The following is a 5,816-nucleotide window of genomic DNA, read 5'->3' as shown; positions in this document are numbered from 1 at the left end:
ATAAACGTTCCATTGTGTATGTGGGTGTGAATCAGTCTGCTAATGAAGTGCTGTGTAAGGCTGCAATTAAAGAACTTTGCATTCCTGTGTGTTCCACACACACACACACACACACACACACACACACACACACACACACGTAGACACAGGAGAAAGTGTGTTATGGGACAGAGTGTGTGTCCCACGCTGCTGACTGCCTGTTGTCTGGAAAGATGATTAACTAAGAGACTGTTCCTATAGGAACGGCAGATTTACCATCTCTGAAGTGATCCCACAGGCATCTCACTGTGTCAGCTACTCTCCCGTGTGTGTGTGTGTGTGTCAGCCACTCTGTTGCAAAAGTTTCCCATTTAATGTCCGACCAATGCCCCTCTTATACAGGAGACTAGAAACTAGGCTCAGTGATGCGCGGTCAAATGTTTTCTTGCTCTTTCTGCTTATGGGCGTGTGTGTGTGTGTGTGTGTGTGTGTGTGTGTGTGTGTTCAAAAGGGATAGAGTATTAGACTGCCCACGTTATATTTAAGCATACTTTGTATTTGTAAAATCGGCTGTAATTTTAGAGCGACCTTGACTAACCAACAGTATGTGTTTAGAAAGTGAGGTAAGGTTACCAAGTGTTCAGTGTCTCTCAACCTTTCTCTCTACCTCTCCTCTCTCATTCTTTCCTCTCTCCCATTCTCTCCCTCTCTCCTGCCTTCTCTCTTGCTCAGGCTCTCCCTCTCTTGCCCTCTCTTGCCCTCTCTTGCCCGCTCTTTCTCTCTCTCAGGCGCTCTTTCCCTTTCTTTCTTTCTTTCTCTCCCTCTCTCTCTCTTAGGCGCTCTCTCCCTTGCCCTATCTCTCTCTCTCTCTCTCTCTCAGGTCTTCTTGCCGATCTCAGCAAAGTACCACTGTAATTAAGGCATACTAGCCGCTGAGTTGCAGATTCTTTTCTATGGAGATTAAGCTTTATTTTCCCCTCCTTTCTTTTCCATGGTGCTGGACCAAGGACTGCTCAGCTCCACTTGAGTGTTGACTGTTAGGTGTGGCTATTTGTTGTGTCACTGGGTGAACCATAGAATTATAATCAAGCCATTCTAATTCTATGCCATGAACAATGAGCATTTTTAACGGAGGACATCTAATGTGTAAGAAGAACAAAGTATTTTGAAGGTGAATACAAAGTCTCTCAGACTGTTTCTCTCACTTTTCTCTCCCAAGTGAGAATTGTAAAGCATTTGAACAATGGCTTGGAATGAACGTCTTACTTCTCACACCCAATTTCAGTTTTCCACACATTTCACCCAATTTAACGTCTCCTTTGGAAAAATTGAGAATTATGTGTGAAACAGCCAGGATCTCTCTCTCCTCTCCACTCATCTCTCTCCTCTCTCTTGCTCCCCCTCCTCTTCCTCCCGCCCCCTCATGTTGTTTTGGTTTTTAGAAATGAGAACCAGATGTTGCTTATTGTGCAGAAGTCACCGAGGGGGGGGAGTGGAGGGGGGACAGTGGGTGAGGTCAGTCTGCTGTAGCAAACAGCAGCACACACAGAGGTAGAGACAAAACGATGGATAAAGCCAAAGAAGCAAGAAGGATAAGAAGGTCAGAAGGGTTCTCATCCCTCTGATGTGGTGGGGTAGTGTTTTAGATTCAGCCAAAAGGTTACTTGCAGCCCTAGGCCCACAGGCCCGAGACGAAGCAGGGAGATTTCCTGGCAGTAATGACTGGGCCTGGGCAGAGTTTGGGAGGGTGTTGGGGTTTTGTGGAGGAACTGATTCAGCAAGTCCTGCTTAGGGTGTCACATCCTAACCAGTGTCTAACTGCTGTGTTAGGTTTGATTTCATGTAACTCAACATAAGTTCAAACCTCAAGCAATCTCGGTCTTTCAGTGTTGTACTTGTAGGCCAACTTGATAGGGCTGTTTGTTATACTGGAAAGGTTGGGTTTCCATGGAATAAACATACACTCTGGTACTTGACTCAGATTGCAAAGGAATTTTATTGTCGCTCTTTCTTTCTGTAACACAAACTTCTACGGCAGTGTTTGTGTGTGTGTGTGTGTGTATGCTTGTGTTCGTCCAAACTTGTGTCTGTATGAGTGCGCGTCCATACTTGTGTCTGAATGTGTGTGAGTTGGTGAGTGAGACCGATAGTTTAGAGTACGCCTCAATGTAGGTTACCCAAACACGCTCAGGTTAAATTTCAAGCTGCTGGCCAGCCCACTACCTGGCTGGCTGGCTAGTTTAGGAGAGCTGAGGCTGAACCTTGAACATTGTGAGCCTGGATGGCCATCTAGACTGACTGGGCCCAAACACGCTCACTAACATGGCTGCCCGCTCTATTTCTCTGTAACACAAGTTTATGTCACCATGTGTGCATGCTTTCGTGCCTGCGCGCGTGTGTGTGTATGTGTGTACGCATGCGTGTGTGATCTCCCATTTCTAGATATTCCAAATTGGGCTCCCACCTTTCTTAGCCCTATTTCTATCTGTCTACGGTCCATCTGTTTATCATACATTCTCCCCCTTCTCCCATCCATCCATCCTCTGTGAATGTTAAGGATGTAGATGGAGTGTCGGAAGGGAAAAGAGTCCGAGAAGATAAATGGTTGTAATACTGCATGCTGGGAGAGATTATTTGGAGCCTGAGACAAATGGAAATACCAGGCGACGTGGAGAGGGGACAGAGAACGTGGGTGAGGGAAGGAACAGATGTGGCACGAAAGAGGGAGAGAGAGACAGAGGAAGATGGAGAGACAGAATGGAAAGACTGAAAGAAGATCCACAAATTAAAGCTTGAGAAAGTTACGAACAAGTGTTTAATGGAGACTCCAATCCACAAGATGGCTTCCAATCCACACAGATGGAACATAAACAGTTGAAGGATGTGAGGAGAGGGGATGGGGGAATGAGAGAAGAGGGGATGAGGGAATGGGAGGAGGGGATGGGGGAATGAGAGAAGAGGGGATGAGGGAATGGGAGGAGGGGATGGGGAATGGGAGGAGAGGGGATGGGGGAATGGGAGTAGAGGGGATGGGGGAATGGGAGGAGAGGGGATTGGGGAATGAGAGGAGAAGGGATAGAGGGGAATTGGAGGAGAGGGATGGGGGAATGAGAGGAGAGGTGAGGGGATGGGGAATGAGAGGAGAGGTGAGTGGAGGGGGAAATGGGAGGAGAGGTGAGTGGAGGGGGAAATGAGAGGAGAGGTGAGTGGAGGGGGAAATGGGAGGAGAGGGGATGGGGGAATGGGAGGAGAGGAGATGAGGGAATGGGAGGAGGGGATGGGTGAATGGGAGAAGGGGGAATGGGAGGAGAGGGGATGGGGGAATGAGAGAAGAGGGGATGAGGGAATGGGAGGAGGGGATGGGTGAATGGGAGAAGGGGGAATGGGAAGAGAGGGGATGGGGGAATGGGAGGAGAGGGGATGAAGGGGAATGGGAGGAGAGGGGATGAAGGGGAATGGGAGGAGAGGGATGGGGGAATGGGAGGAGCGGAGAGGGGATGGGGAATGGGAGGAGAGGGGATGGGGAATGGGAGGAGAGGGATGGGTGAATGGGAGGAGAGGGAATGGGAGGAGAGGGATGGGGGAATGGGAGGAGAGGGAATGGGAGGAGAGGGGATGGGGGTTGAGAGAAGAGGGAATGTGGGAATGGGAGGAGAGGAGCGGGATGGGGAATGGGAGGAGAGGAGATGGGGAATGGGAGTAGAGAGAAGAGGGGATGTGAGGAGTAGGGATGTGAGGAGAGGAGAAGAGATGTGACGAGAGGAGATGTGAGGGGTAGGGGATATGAGGAGTAGGGATGTGAGGAGAGAAGAAGAGATATGAGGAGTAGGGATGTGAGGAGTAGGGATGTGAGGAGAGAAGAAGAGATATGAGGAGTAGGGATGTGAGGAGAGGGGATGTGAGGAGAAGGGATGTGAGGAGTAGGTATGTGAGGAGAGGAGATGTAAGGAGAGGGGATGTGACGAGAGGAGATGTGAGGGGTAGGGATGTGAGGAGAGGAGATGTAAGGAGAGGGGATGTGGCGAGAGGAGATGTGAGGGGTAGGGATGTGAGGAGAGGAGATGTAAGGAGAGGGGATGTGGCGAGAGGAGATGTGAGGGGTAGGGATGTGAGGAGAGGAGATGTAAGGAGAGGGGATGTGGCGAGAGGAGATGTGAGGGGTAGGGATGTGACGAGAGGAGATGTAAGGAGAGGGGATGTGAGGAGAAGGGATGTGAGGAGTAGGTATGTGAGGAGAGGAGATGTAAGGAGAGGGGATGTGACGAGAGGAGATGTGAGGGGTAGGGATGTGAGGAGAGGAGATGTAAGGAGAGGGGATGTGGCGAGAGGAGATGTGAGGGGTAGGGATGTGAGGAGAGGAGATGTAAGGAGAGGGGATGTGGCGAGAGGAGATGTGAGGGGTAGGGATGTGACAAGAGGAGATGTAAGGAGAGGGGATGTGAGGAGAAGGGATGTGAGGAGTAGGTATGTGAGGAGAGGAGATGTAAGGAGAGGGGATGTGACGAGAGGAGATGTGAGGGGTAGGGATGTGACGAGAGGAGATGTAAGGAGAGGGGATGTGGCGAGAGGAGATGTGAGGGGTAGGGGATATGAGGAGTAGGGATGTGAGGAGAGAAGAAGAGATATGAGGAGTAGGGATGTGAGGAGAGGAGAAGAGATGTGACGAGAGGAGATGTGAGGAGAGCGGGATATGAGGAGTAGGGATGTAAGAAGAGAAGAAGAGATATGAGGAGTAGGGATGTGAGGAGAGGGGATGTGAGGAGTAGGTATGTGAGGAGAGGAGATGTAAGGAGAGGGGATGTGTCGAGAGGAGATGTGAGGGGTAGGGATGTGAGGAGAGGAGATGTAAGGAGAGGGGATGTGGCGAGAGGAGATGTGAGGGGTAGGGATGTGAGGAGAGGAGATGTAAGGAGAGGGGATGTGGCGAGAGGAGATGTGAGGAGTAGGTATGTGAGGAGAGGAGATGTAAGGAGAGGGGATGTGGCGAGAGGAGATGTGAGGGGTAGGGGATATGAGGAGTAGGGATGTGGCGAGAGGAGATGTGAGGAGTAGGTATGTGAGGAGAGGAGATGTAAGGAGAGGGGATGTGACGAGAGGAGATGTGAAGGGTAGGGATGTGAGGAGAGGAGATGTAAGGAGAGGGGATGTGGCGAGAGGGAAAACAGAGCAGAGATTCTTGTGGTGAGTGGGGCAGTGGTTTCTGTTAGAAACCTCATAAATAGAACAGCGGGTGAGAGAGAGGGGGGAGTGAATTAGAAATCGGGGTGAGATAGAGGGGGAAGGAGGAGGAGTGGCAGTAAGTTAAGGCTGTTTCTTAGGATTTTTTTCCTGAAACCTATAAAATAATTTCAGCTTTACTGGACACCTCACTCTTAATTTAACACACTCTTTCTTTCTCTCTCTCTCTCTCTCTCTCGGTTGGGGCTGGAGGCTCCGATGTTTTAAGAATTCCAGATGTAGTTAACAGAACTCAGTTGGAACACTGCACTCAGAAAAACGTGATCATTCCATCACTTTTTCCATTTCTCATTTCCCTGGGCTCATGGCTCCCTGGCCAAGTCCAAAACAACCTCCCAGCTTCAACTAGGCTGTCCTCTCCACCCATGACCCCTGGTGAGCTGTAAACAATAGCTGGTTAACAACAAGTTGGAATGCACAGAACCAGAGAAGCAGCTCTTCATTCTGTTGTTTGCTCAGCATTCCTAGTCCTGTTTGAATAGTGGTGAGGCCAGGCTGCTATTTGTTAGTCAGTCCGAAGACCATTCTCTTCCCCGGTGTGTGTGTTTGTGTGCGTTACAATAACAGAAAATCGCTACCAAAAAGTAAGGCATGACTCA

The sequence above is a fragment of the Salmo trutta genome, chromosome 8 (genome assembly GCF_901001165.1).
Source record: "Salmo trutta chromosome 8, fSalTru1.1, whole genome shotgun sequence".
Taxonomy (NCBI): Eukaryota; Metazoa; Chordata; class Actinopteri; order Salmoniformes; family Salmonidae; genus Salmo; species Salmo trutta.
This window is presented reverse-complemented; position numbering follows the sequence as displayed.